We start from the raw sequence: 13,812 nt of genomic DNA, 5'->3' as shown, positions 1-13,812 counted from the left end.
GGTAGGTAAGCGCTCATATATTAGAAAATGATTGGTTGGAACAGCATTGAATCACATAAAAATGTGAAGGAGTTTTGCTCAGAGCCCTATACAGTGAAATGTTTTCTTATTCCTGTTATTATTGAGTTAGCTAACTAGAGAACCATGGGCCCTAGCTGAAGTCCAGGTCGACCTGACCTCAGTAACGTGTCTCCCCATTTTTTGAGGAGGTAACTGAAGTACAGACCAGTTGGGGGCCGGCATCCACTCCTAGCAGTGTATAAACAATAGCGTCAGGCTAGAACGCAACCACAGGGGCAGCCTACCCCCCTGCCAGGGCCTTATGTTTTAGGGAGAGTCTATTCCCACTCTTGTCCATGAGTAACTAAAACATCTTGAGCTCCACCAATAAGCTTATCATTTCTATTCTTAACTTCCCCATGGCCAAGAGCTGAGGGATCCAGCCCATATCCAGAGGGGTCCTAAGAGATGGTTGTGTATTTGAAGGGAAGAAATTAAAAGACAGACAAAAGTTTTGGGGTGCTCACCTCCTCCATGATATCATGAACCAGGTCTGAGTGGGAGAGTGAGCGAATGCGTTTTTATACCAACTTATATAGTCGCAGGCATGCAAGACCCCTTAATTACAGAAACCATGTACATAGCAAAGCGGGCAGCATTTTAACCCTAGAGGCCCCTGAGTTCTTTGGGGGAGTACCCTAACACCAGTGTTGGAGTGGGTAAGGGGGTGACTGTCCCATGAGCTGGGGAACAATAGCAACCTGTCTGCTCCGAGAGGCAAAACTACAGGCCAGATAGCAATCAGCCATGCGTTTGTAAGCGTTAACTATTCTGGGAGGATATTGTGGGGATGCTTTTTAATTATGAGAATGTAACTGGGACTCATCTCCAAATCACACAAGTGAAGACCTCTCTGCACCCAGAACCCTGGCCTCCCTGGCTTGTTAAATATGAGAATAGCGAATTCATCCGCATGCTCTCTCTTCCCAGTCCTCCGTTTCCCACAGAGCCAAGAGCTCGGGGTCTGTGGTGGGTAGTGTGTTGGGGTGCTAGCTGCAAGGTCAGCAATTGCCTCCAGACATTCTACAACAGGAGACTAGCTTTTCTGCTATGTACCGTCTCCGAAACCCAAAGGGCAGCGCACTCTTGTCCTACAGGGAGCTTACCACTCCAGTGGACCTGACAGCAGTGGTGGGAAATGTAAATGGAGGTTTCGGAATCTCTTAACATCTATCGCAGTCTTTTCTTTCTCTCTCGCTTTTTTAATGACCCTGCTTTCCTCACATATGATGGTCTTGATGGCATCTCACAGCTCAGGAGATTGCCTGTCCTTGTTTTTCAGAGGAGCAAGTCTGTTCTTGGAGTGCAGATGGGATACAGTCAAGGTTGTATCATGGCCCATGGGGGCTGGTTTTCATTTTCTTCAACTTCAACTGCACTTGCCCACAAACTGAAGGGGAACCAACAAAAGTTTTTAACCCTGAAGACAATTAGATGTGTCTTTCATTCGGTGCAAACTTTTTAGTACTTCCGTATAAACAGAAAAAGCTTCCGTGACCTTCTATGAACTTGTCAGGGTCAGGAGGAGTTTATGACACTCAGAATCTGATCTCAAAGACAAAAATAGCTTTGTCTTTGAGGCAAATTGCACAAGGGAAAAAAAAATGGAATTCTTTATCCTAGGCACCAAGGAAAATCTGCTATTTAACAGTGAGAACCTTAATTCTTTGCTATTTGACATTAATATTTGTAAAGTTTTTAAAAATGAATTAACCTACTAAACTTTTATTTTCAAAGAAACAAATACTTTGATCAATTATTTTTGCAAACTTTTCAATATCCCTTGAATTTGTTACACGTATCTCATACCACAAACATTTTTAATGAACACATTCACTCCTTAATTCAAATACATCTATAGTTTTCCCCTACTCCTGTGGAATAGGTTAGCTTTCTAGTCAACTTTCCTCTGACTTTTACAACCCAAGATTCACCCTTAAGTTTAGTTAGCATTTATGATATTTTATATTCCGGCATAACCAGGCATTTTATTTTAACACAGAACTATGTATTTTTCTCATCTCTAAAATATTGACCTTCCTATTAAAACAAACTTTTTATTGTGAACTGGTTGAAAGTTGACAGAGCAGATCACAGTTTTACATTCAACAGTCATCCGAATCTGATTCAACTCATTTGTTGCAGTCTCCTCGCTGTACCATTGCTTATCACTGGCCTTCCTCCCTGTGCTTTCTGTTTTCCATTCCTTTTTCTTTCTCAACCCTCTGACCTTTGTTTATTGAGTAAATGGTGTCCCCTTTGATCTTAAATGGTTGACTATTGAAACGTGGGGATTCCCGTTCCAGATCTGAAGGATGACCGAGGGCCAGCCTGGCACTCCCACGGTCTCTAGCTGACCGGGGAGTCTGGTGTGCATTATGATTTTTGGGTTCTGTTTCGCATTTGGCCTTCCTTTGAACTTCAGCTTTTCACACCTATTTAAATCCTTTTCCTTTTCTTACCATGGCTCTATGATTTCCCTTTGGCTTATTCACAGTGGTTTTCTTCTTATTCTGGAACTATTGGACTCAGTTAAAAAATCCGTTTTCTTTAGATGAAACACACTTTGTAGTAGCTGTTTAAGCTGGCTGAAATCCTTTGCTTTCAAGGCAGTTATAAACACAAACACGTCTCTGAAACTGGATCCCCTCCTTCCTTCACAACACATTTAGCACACGGCTTGGGACCGCCTCCTGAGCACTTTAGGTCCGCCTCCTGAGCACTTTAGGTCTGACAGTGTGAGCCTCAAATTGGCCTAGACACATAACCCAGGCGGATTTTGGTACTTTACCAACGTCCTTGGCCTAAAGGTAAACAGTTGTATTACCAGGGCTTTGGAGCAGCCTAGTTTTGTTAGAGGCTGTACTGCAGGGCGTGTGCTCCCATAGCTCAGGCATTGAACCATTGTGAGTGCCTCTACACAATGCCCCGGAAAGTCTTTCCATTTTCTTTGAATGCTTCCTGCATCACTCAATAGCTTGCCTACAGAATCCTTCAACATTACAACTCAAAGCTCGAAGTTTTTCCCTGATTATTTCAGTTCAAGCAACAGGGTGTTCTTCCCTTTTGGTTGTCTAGCTTCAGGCTTTTGCACATTTCATTGTAATATTTCACTTTGTCTTCTTGAGCCATACTTTGAAATTTTCTGCTCAGGTTTTTTACTCCATTATTTCTTCCAGGTGCCTTAGCTACTTTACATTCATGAGCAATTCACTTTGGTCTTTTCTCGCTAATGATCTTTTGCTTTCTTTATATAAGATGTTCTTGATGTCATTCCACAACTTGTCTGGTCTTCATTTGTTACTAGTGTTCAATACATCAAAGCTGTTTTTGAGATGGTCTTTAAATTCAGGACGGATATATGCAGGCCCTTCAACCTAAGAACAGACCATGAAGACAGACTGGCCATTTCTGTGGTTTTAGCCACTGAGACCTTTATGAATAGCACGGATCACTGTCGGGCACAGTGCCTGAGCAGGAGCCCCAAGGGGAAAAGCACTAACTATATGATTGAGGAAGAGCTGCTTTCTTAAAACAGAAAGAGCTGGCCTTAACAACGTGGATCCCGTCAAGCCTTCTGGCACCTCATTTGCTGATAGGGCATGACTCATGTGAAGAAAGAGTTGTAAATATTAATCGCTGGACCTTAGACTGTACAAGCTATGAATTTAGGAAAATTAGAATGGTCAAAATGAAAGTGCAGTTCACGGCACTTCCCATGTTCTTCACCAACACCGCAGTTGAAATGCACGCTTTTCTTGTCTCCCGTGTCCAGTGTCTGCTCTTCACATGCCTGGGAGGGAGTGAGATGCAGGCACATCTTAATCCTCAAAGTAACACCTGTGCTTCTGAACACTTGCATGGTCCCTCACTTGGGGGAATCTGACATTGAGGAAAATATGACGAGGACTATATTCCCTAACTTATGACAGAGGGAATCTGGAAAGCAGGTCTTCTACAGTTAGAAAGGTTCCACTCTGGTAAGTTATAAAGTCCAAGTACATCATCCTGCTTTAAATATCATTCCTACAGCTTCTCCCCTTACCAGTTATGCTGACTTAAAGTGAACACATGGTTCATTTTATCTCGCCTATAGTAGACATCCATTTGCTATCTCCCCCCTGTGTCACCCAGCCCCCTCACACCTTCCCCCAATACAGGTATTAGGTTTCCTCACCTATGAGCTCAGGAGCTTAATGGAGATGCTACTCACCTTGTGACGCCTGCAACTACGGACTATTCATGTCTTATGGCTATCTATAAATGTCCCAGGATGGCAAAGACGCCCTCACTTCTTCCCGTTCCACGAGGACCATCAAGAGGAGCTGAGGTGAGCGTGCTACCATAAAATGCGTCTGACTTATTTGTTTTATTCTCCTATCCTCTATGACTTTACTATAATCCTCATATATTATCACTGACCAATTATGCCTACTGGCCCTTCAGTCGTTGGAGGCTGGTTACCTCTGACACACAGTCAATGTGCACAGGAGCAGCAGTCAAGAGATCCAACTATACATTTGTACACCGGGCTAAGCAGCTCAAGACCTCTCTCAATTATTCAGAACCAAAGGGCAGTGTAGAAGGTCAGAAAGGGCAAGTGAACACAGAAAAAGAGCAGCACGTGTAGGATATGAGACCAGTCGAGCTTGGAGAGAATGAGTAAATATCAGTGGGAAAGTAACTCAAGGGAATCGAGGATGCCTAATATCTTTTCCTTTAAAGTGTTTGCCATGTGGTTCTCAGTGTGAATTCTCTCTTAGGCCCAAGGACACAAAATCTACCATGCCTTTGTAACGTTAATTGCCATCATCTATTCTGAGGAACTCCCATGTGTATTAAAAAACTTTCCTGCATAGCATTTTCAATGGCTGATTTTTTGGAGGTATACAACTAGACATTTTTTCCAAGGTGACTTTCAGGGGACTCAAACTACCAATTTTTCAGTTAACAGCTCAGCATATTCCTATTGACATCCCCCAGGGACTCCTCAATGTAAGTGGAAATGTGTGGAAGTATTAGGGACCCCTGGTGGCCTTGTCAGGTAACTGCTCACTACACGGTCAGTAGTTTAAACCGGCCAGCTATTCTGTGGGAGACACCTGACGCTATGTGCTCCGGTAAACGTCGCTATGAGTTGAGGGTGTGTGTGTGTGTGTGTGTGTGTGTGCGTGTGTGTGTGTGTGTGTGTAAGCCCTGGTGGTGTAGTGGTCACAGTTGAGCTGTGATCCACACAGCATTTGACACTCCTAGCAGCTCTGTGCGGAAAAGACTGGGTTTTCTACTCTTGTAAACATTTAGTCTCGAAACCCACAGGGGTTGCTATGAGTCAGCATTGACTGTATGGCAGTGAGTGAATATATATATATATATATATATATATATATATATATATATATATATATATATATATATATATATATATATATATATCCATATACATATATACCCATATATACATACACGTGTGTGTTTAGTTTATGAAAATCCAGCAGTGAGAATACATATACTTTCAAGGCTGAAATATCAAATTTTTTGGCATGCAGAGATTAACACCAGAACCTAGACCATGGCAAAATTACCTATTGATATTCAAAATGGAAAACTTAGGGGGAAAAATTAGCTTCTCCTAATGATACCACTCTTTCTCAAACAGAACTTTTACTGGAATATCATTGTAACACATCTGTATTAGATGATAGTAAAGCTTGCCACTAACATAATACATAAGCAAACTGTCACATATGTATCATGTAAATAGAATATATTTTTACTAATAAACATAAATTTCGATAGTAAAACAACTGTAGTTTGTAAAGACCCAGTGGGAAACTCAAAATCACTGAGTCAATTCTGGCTCATAGCGAGCCTATGACAAGTTGGAATTGACTCAATGGCCATGAATTTGGGTTTTGAGTTGGCAATAATTTCATGTGGATTATTTCATGTTTTCAATTAACTTTCTATGCTTCTCAATGGCAAAGGCTGGGCCTCTTGTCTCCACATCCCAGGATGGTTGTTTTCACTGTACGTGCCCGTATACAAAGCTTGAAACACACTTGTGCCATAAGTTCTTCAATTATTCATTGAAAGTGAATCACTAACATCAATTTACTTCATAAAATTCTCTACCCTTTCTCATTTAAGAGACTTCCTATTTGAACTGACTTAATTAATGTACTATAATTTATCTAGGTTCTAATGTCCATTGCAATGGCTACCTAGAAATTCAGGGACAAATTTCATGATTAAAGGGTTTGTTTTTAAAATGCGTTTCTGCATATGAACTGCAGGAGAGGTGAATCTATAGAGACAGTAACTGGATTGATGGTGCCTTGGGGGTGAGGCAGGGGAGGTTGGGGGAAATGGGGAGATAATAACAAACCAGGATTGAAGAAAATGTTCTAAAGCTGACCATGGTGATGATTGTACAACTTTTCTTGATGTGACTGAACTATTGTATGATACGTGAATTATATGCCAATAACGTTGAAAAAACATAACTACATATGTTTCTCTCTAGCAGTCAGAATAATTCACTGTGTGGGATCTGGGATCCAGAAGAGAGCCGCACCTCTGGCTCTTACTGGTAAGATGGCCCCTCCTCCTGCTTATTAGAGGGCTCATTTTATACACAGCAGGATGGTACCCCAGGAAACCCTAATCACAATGAGTCACAGGTGAATCGTGCCGGGATCTTCCCTGACCGTACTAGATCCACGCAGGGAATGGTTATTTGGTGGGAAACAGAGCCTTTAGCTGGAAAAGTCACATTAAGTAAGCCACTGCCCCTTGGCTTGGACTCTTGTGTACAGATCCCATGATAGTTTCATGGCACATGCCCACACACAGAACTGCCATCTGGACTCGAGTATCAGCCGACCCGAATATCTGCAGAGGCGCCTACTTTTACCACAAAAACTGCATTAAAAATGTGCTGGAAAAACTCGGCTTGTACTCGAGTATATACGATCCACGTTCCATACATTCTTTAACTACAAATTAAAAATGAAACACTAGACACTCTCCCCGGCTGGTGACGACGGGTGCTCGCTGCTGTAGGCGCCCCTGCTGTTAACAAGATGTCTTCAGGAACTGCCAAAATTGAGCACCCTGCCCCCAACTTCAAAGCTACAGCTGTTATGCCTGATGGTCAGTTCAAAGATATCAGCTTGACTGACTACAAAGGAAAATACATCATGTTCTTTTTTTACCCTCTTGACTTCACCTTTGTGTGCCCTACGGAGATCATTGCTTTCAGTGACAGGGCAGAAGAATTTAAGAAACTCAACTGCCAAGTGATTGGTGCTTCTGTGGATTCTCACTTCTGCCATCTGGCTTGGATCAACACACCCAAGAAAGAAGGAGGCGTAGGGCCTATGAACATTCCTTTGGTATCAGACGCCAAGCGTACCATTGCTCAGGACTATGGGGTCTTAAAGGTGGATGAAGGCATCTCATTTCGGGGCCTCTTCATCATTGATGATAAAGGAATTCTTAGGCAGATCACTGTAAATGACCTCCCTGTTGGCTGCTCTGTGGATGAGATTCTAAGACTGGGTCAGGCCTTCCAGTTCACGGATAAACATGGAGAAGTGTGTCCAGCTGGTTGGAAGCCTGGCAGCGATACTATCAAGCCTGATGTCCAGAAGAGCAGAGAGTATTTCGCCAAGCAGAAGTGAGCACTAGACCATTTCAGTGCTAGGCAGCCATGAGCAGCCTTGAGAAAAACAAACAAACCTCTTTTGTATTCTTCCTGTTTCAAACATAAGGCCTTAGACTCTACTGAGAGCATGGTATTTGATAATATTATAGGCATTTTTTGTAGGGGCTGGGGAGGGGCAGTCTTTCTACACCCCAGTGAAAATGACCCTGAGCTTTTTTGGGCAGGGCCTGATATGTATCATGTACTAGTAGTGGGGCATAAGCCCATTGATCTTTTGTAGTTGTATTAAATTTGAACTCAGAAAAAAAATGAAACACTAAAATAAAGTCAGTTTACCTCAAAAGTTCTCTACTCTCTTTCAAGTAAGGACCTTCCTATGTTCTCTGAAGTATCTCAATTTATTGTCAGGAAGAAATTAGATAAAAGCACAATGGTACCCATGTAGATGTGACAACATAAAGATTTATTTTCTTGATACTTCAGAACTGGCATGCTACTTGGGAGTTATCTCCAGTATTTAAAATTGTGCGGGGAGGTCAGACGCTTACAGACATCCTCCCTGAAGGCAGTTAGTCACCCGACTACAGGGTAGGCCCCCTCCCTGCTGCTGGGGACAATGGATTACTTCTTCCTGAGGCTTGCAACCATTAGTTTGGTTCCTTGGTTCCCTGCTGATAATGGTCTCCCTCAGTTGAGCCAGGGAACAAGTCAAACCGGCTCTGTGACATCCAAAATTAAGTTGCCATCCTAAATCTAGGAACCGCCCATCATGCCACATGTATACCCCCCCAATCCCTCCTCTTCCTATTGCATGGATACCTCTAGATCACGCCCCCCATTACTGTATTCCCAATAGCACAGTCCCTTCCTGTGACGTGGGTCCTCACCTGTAATTAGGGGGCTTGCATGTCCCCAGAGAAAATAAGTCTGGGTTAGCATTAAATCTCTCTCTCTTTCCACAGTGGACCACCAAGCAGGGCTGAGGTGAGCATGCTACCATGAAATGTGTCTGACTCCATTATTTGACTTTCTTCTATCTCTCATGCTCTCTATAATTTTACTATAATCTTTACTTATTATTGCTGTCCAATTGCGCCTACTGAACCTGTAATGTGTTAGGGGCTGGCTTCCCCTGGCATAAAATAAACAAATTTGAGCATTCTGAAAAACAAAGACTTTACCATGAATTAATACATTTGAAAAGGATACTTTGTCAAAGATTCCATGTCAAAAACAAACAAACAAAAACCCAGGTCAATAAAGTAGTAAAGCAAATAAAGTGGTTCTTCATTCAACATATTAAAATATGCCAGCTATATTGTAACATGAAGTTTGGTTCTGCTTTTAAGGTCTTTATGGGTCAGAATGGACTTGATGGCATTGTTAGGTGCCATCAAGTTGGTTCCAATTCACAGTGACCCTACGTATAATGAAACGAAACACTGCCCAATCCTACACCACACTGATCTCGGTGCTGCTGCCACTGTGGCAGGGAATCTCCTTTAGGACCTTGCTCCTCTATTAAGCATGCTGTCCTTCCATCTGCAGAAGGAGATTTACAATTTACAATGTCTTATCCTGTCACAGTTGTTAGCAGACAGCTTTTGAGGGGGGGCGGGGAACACCCACAAGGAATTCACAGGGAACAGGGCATTCTGTTAATCTCAGAATATGCAGGACTGTAGGGACAGATGAATACAAGGCCAACCTCATGGCAGCTGCCATGGCAAATTACACCAGACCTGGAAGAAAGTGCTTTAGTTGCGGAAAGACAGGTCATCTTCAGAGAGTGTAGGCAGAGCAGGTCAATTAGCCTGGCCACAAAGAGCAAGCTGCCGAATGCCCCAGAGCATGGGCCAGGGCCACAGGGTTTAAAGTATCCAGAATAAGCACCCACTGTAGGAAGGGAATGCATTGGGCAAGTCAATATCGCTCCAGATTCAACAATAAAGAATTATCATTAGTAAACACTTCCCGGCAGGGAAAGAGAATGGAGCTTGATACAGATCAGGTCCAACAGAGTGTGGAAGGCCAAGTTTCTACCTGCTGGAGCAAGGAAAACCTTAGAGAAAAATTGCAGGTGTCACCCAGCCTCACAGTAGGAGACCAGACCTAACCAAACATGCCAAAGCCCACCCTCTCTTCCCACACTCATTGTTAGGAGTGGTACTTGGGGTCCGCTACCTAAAAGAACTAAAGGATGCTTATTACGAAAGTCCGACCTAAATTCTCGAAGTGTTCTGATTGTAGCTGGAATTATGGATCAGGATTATGAAGAAATTAAGGCAATGATTAAATCTGATATACTACCGTTTATAAAGAAGGAAGATTGCTTAAGCCGATTATTGTTTCCTTGCATTTCTATGGTAAAAATGGATACCTATCAGGAAAGAGTACTTAAGAAGTCTGACCACCCTATATTAATTCAAGGGGTCTTTTGGGGTGCTGTTGTGGGGAAACAACAGCACTATGGTATTAGAAATTGGAGAAAAAGATTCTTAAACTCTGGACGTGGGGTCATTTCCTTAGAGCATTCAGGAGGGCCTAAGACACGCCCACTGACTTCCTCTAAATTCGGCTTGGAGAAATTAACCAGAACATTGGATCAGAACATTGGAAGTGGGTAAAATCCTACAGTATAAAAAGCCTAAAGAGCAAAATGGCTTGATTGAACCTGCGACCTTATTGGTAAACTTAAGGAAAAAAATGTCTGTTTGGTAAGTTACTTCAAGAACAGCTGGAAAAATTTATTAAGAAATTTTTTCAGACCTTCAAATAACCCTGTGTGTGTTAAGAAGTTCTCACAATTAGCCAGCTCTCTTGATTCTCTGAGAGCCTATATTTACATAACAATGAACTCTATCTAAGTAGTTTTACCTGTTCAAAATCAAGCAAGTAAACTGAGATTGCTAGCAATGCTTTGAAATTTGAATTGTTAACACAGAAGGGGGAAAAGAGGGATCTTATGTGTCACAAAGTTCATTTAGTCATTTTTAACCAAACAATTTTTCGCCTTGCTAAAAGTTTGTAACAAAATTAGGGCAGATGCACACATTTTCACTTCCACAGAAAGCTGACGGACTCCCTTTTAAAGAGAAAGATGGACAAGGAAGAGATGGAGAAGTCACCCAATTTTAATCATAATTCTTTTTCTCATGTGTAAAGCTGCCTTATGTGCTGGCTGTAGGAAACATCAATCATAATTGAAACTGCTCCAAGGGCCACTTGCCACAATTGTAAATCATTCACTTGCGTTGATGTTCTGCGTATAAACCTTTCAAAAGCGGCATCCTCTTCCTAAAGAGCAGGATGGGGGTGTGCGTCCCCGAGGAGATGACGTGCAGATGGGAGAGCAGTCCGGAATTGTCCTTCGTGATGCAAGTGATGTCGGAGATATTGAAAAGACCTCGCTGTTGTGGGAATGCTAATCACAGCTATAATCGGACTTAATAGCTATTGCCACCACTGCTGCTGTCGCTGGGGGTGCTCTAACAAGTCCATCAAAACCGAACATTTTGTGCAGAATTGGCAAGTGGACTCATATCAGCTCTGGGCCACTCAGGCAAAGGTGGATGATGAACTGGGGGGAGGGGGGGAAGCAGCGGAGCTGCAGCAAACTGTCCAGTGGTTGGGAGATCAAATCATGGACTTGCAACATCAATTAGTGCTAAAATGTGATTGCAATGTGACTGATTTTGTATAACCCCTTATCCATATAATAAGACATTGCATGATTGGGATTTGATTAGGAAACATTTGCAAGGGTTTAAGGGAAACATTTCGTTAGATGCTGATCAGATTAAGAAGGATATTTTCTATACATTCAAAGACAAGCTTGAGGCATCTCCTGGCTCTGATGTGATCCAGCAACTGGAGAATGGCACGGAAGGGCTGCACCCTCGAGGCTGGGCTCAAAGCATTTCACATAGCTTAAGTTCCAGTCTGACTGTGTTGTTTATCATCATAAATTTGATGCTGAGTTTCATGTTATTTCTATAGGAAGCTAAGAGATATGAAGAGAGACCATGTTGCCTCCGAGACACTATTAAATCTTAAACGTAATGCAGAAGGGGGAAATGTGGGAAACTAGCACTGAGGGAAATAGGACTGGGATTTATTCCCAGACTGGAATGGAGGGAATCTAGAAGGCCAGTGTTCTATGGTAGGAAAGCCGCCACTCTGGTAGTTGCGGGAGATATAGTCCAAGTACATTTTCCTGCACTAGTCTATCATTTCCATAGTTTCTCCCCTTAAAGCTGTGCTGACTTAAAGTGAGCACATGGTTGATTCTGTCTCCCTATAAAAGCAGGCTTCCTATTTGCTCTATTTCTTACCACCTCAGCATCCAATCCCTCTCATACTTTCCCCCAATAGTAATTGGGCATGGAAAGACTTTATCCCCCGTGCATGGATTCAAAATGTTACCATAAGCATGAATTTTTGGCTTTATTAATTTGGCCATTAAATTTGCCTTGACAACTTTCAATGGATAGAAAATAACCACTTCACCCCCGTGGCTCTTTTGAATTTAATATGTAAAGCAAAAGGGGGAATTGTGGGAAATAGAAAGATTTCTCCTAAGTTGTCTCCCCCAAACATATGCCAAACTTAGCTGCTTGCTACACAAGGGAGATGACTGTACACTTGGAGGTCAACAGAAGTAGGTCAGGGTTATTCTCCCTAAGGGTTATCTGCCATCCAGAGCAAGCAGACTCCACCGTTTATCCCACACCATCCCATGGCCATTTCTCCAGATGGCATGTCCACAGGACTTGAGATGAAGTCTTGTCATCCTTCTAAGGAGCAACCTGCTTGTGCTTTTTCCATGACAGATTTGTGCCTTCTTCTGGAAGTCTACAGCGATTTAGTTTTTTTCACCAACACCACAACACAAAGGCATCTTCTAGGTCTTCCTTATTCATTATCCAACTTTCATGAGCATATAAAACAATAGGAAATATACTAACTTGGGGCATAGCAAGATAATTTAACTACAAAACTTTGAGGGAATTTCAAATATTCTTATTTTTATTAACTGCAACAAGTTTTACATTGGTGTTTCTCCTTTTAAAACATATTGAAATTTCATTATTAATAGTGTATATATATATATGCATTCCCTTACTCTCTTTAATTATTAGTCGTTAGGATTTAATACATATACCATATCGTTCCATATTTCCCTTATTCTCTTAATGCTTTTAAGGATCTTTAGTGATGGCTCTTCTTTCACTTTTGATCTTGGTAATTTGCTTTCTCTATTTTTCTTGGTCAGGAACCTGTCTGATTTATAAAGACTATTTTTTATTTTTTTCCTCCTGATTTCCATCTTTATTATTGTATCTCACCTTGTATTTAATTGGCTTAAACCATGTGAAGCCTCAAAATGAACTGGGGACTTTCGCTATTATCTGTAGCCTTCTGTATGTAAACTCGATGCTCAGAATTTAAACTCGAATACGATTTCCAAGAGATGAGCGTGCACATGACAGAAGACAGTTATTTCTTACTTAGGTTTATTATTAGTAGGGGAATTACCCAATGAAAGTGTTCTAACATTTTGGGGGGTATTGTTATATACTTTAAATTGCTTGTTAAAAGTTAATGAAACTTATATCCCACCAGCAATCATAGAAATATACAATTAGAGAACTTTGGCGGTGGAGAATGAATTCAGACTCTTATCCAGTCGGCTCCACTGTATAAACTTAAAAACGAAGTCCAGAGATCTCATCCCAGACAGCACGTCGACCTCCAGGTCGCCCTTTCAGGCTCACCACACACATCGACAGAGTTGCCTTTTAGACTACACTGACCCAGGTCCCTCACCCGACTCTCGTGGAAGGTCAGCGGCCTTCTAAGTTCGCAATGCACACAAAACACCTGAATCCAGCACTACGTGACACTACGCCGGGGTGGCACGCCAGAAAAACTGCCAATTCTCGGACGCCCTCCGCAGCCCGGCCCGCCAGGAGCTAAGCTTTCGGCGCGGACCGGTGAGAAAACCTTCAGCCCAGACGTTTCGAGCAAGGATATCTCGCTGCGGGGCTTCCCAGGGACGCAGTCCCAGGTGCCCTGTGCGAACG

At 42.3% G+C, this 13,812-nt stretch overlaps 1 pseudogene; it reads left to right on the top strand.

Annotated features, from left to right (window-relative positions):
- Positions 1-7,134: 7,134 nt before the first annotated feature.
- LOC142452753 (peroxiredoxin-1 pseudogene) lies at positions 7,135-7,746 on the top strand (annotated as a pseudogene).
- The last annotated feature ends 6,066 nt before the right edge of the window (positions 7,747-13,812 follow it).

The sequence above is a fragment of the Tenrec ecaudatus genome, chromosome 7 (genome assembly GCF_050624435.1).
Source record: "Tenrec ecaudatus isolate mTenEca1 chromosome 7, mTenEca1.hap1, whole genome shotgun sequence".
Lineage (NCBI taxonomy): Eukaryota > Metazoa > Chordata > Mammalia > Afrosoricida > Tenrecidae > Tenrec > Tenrec ecaudatus.
The sequence above is the reverse complement of the archived record's forward strand: the minus strand, read 5'-3'. Positions and strand labels throughout refer to the sequence as shown.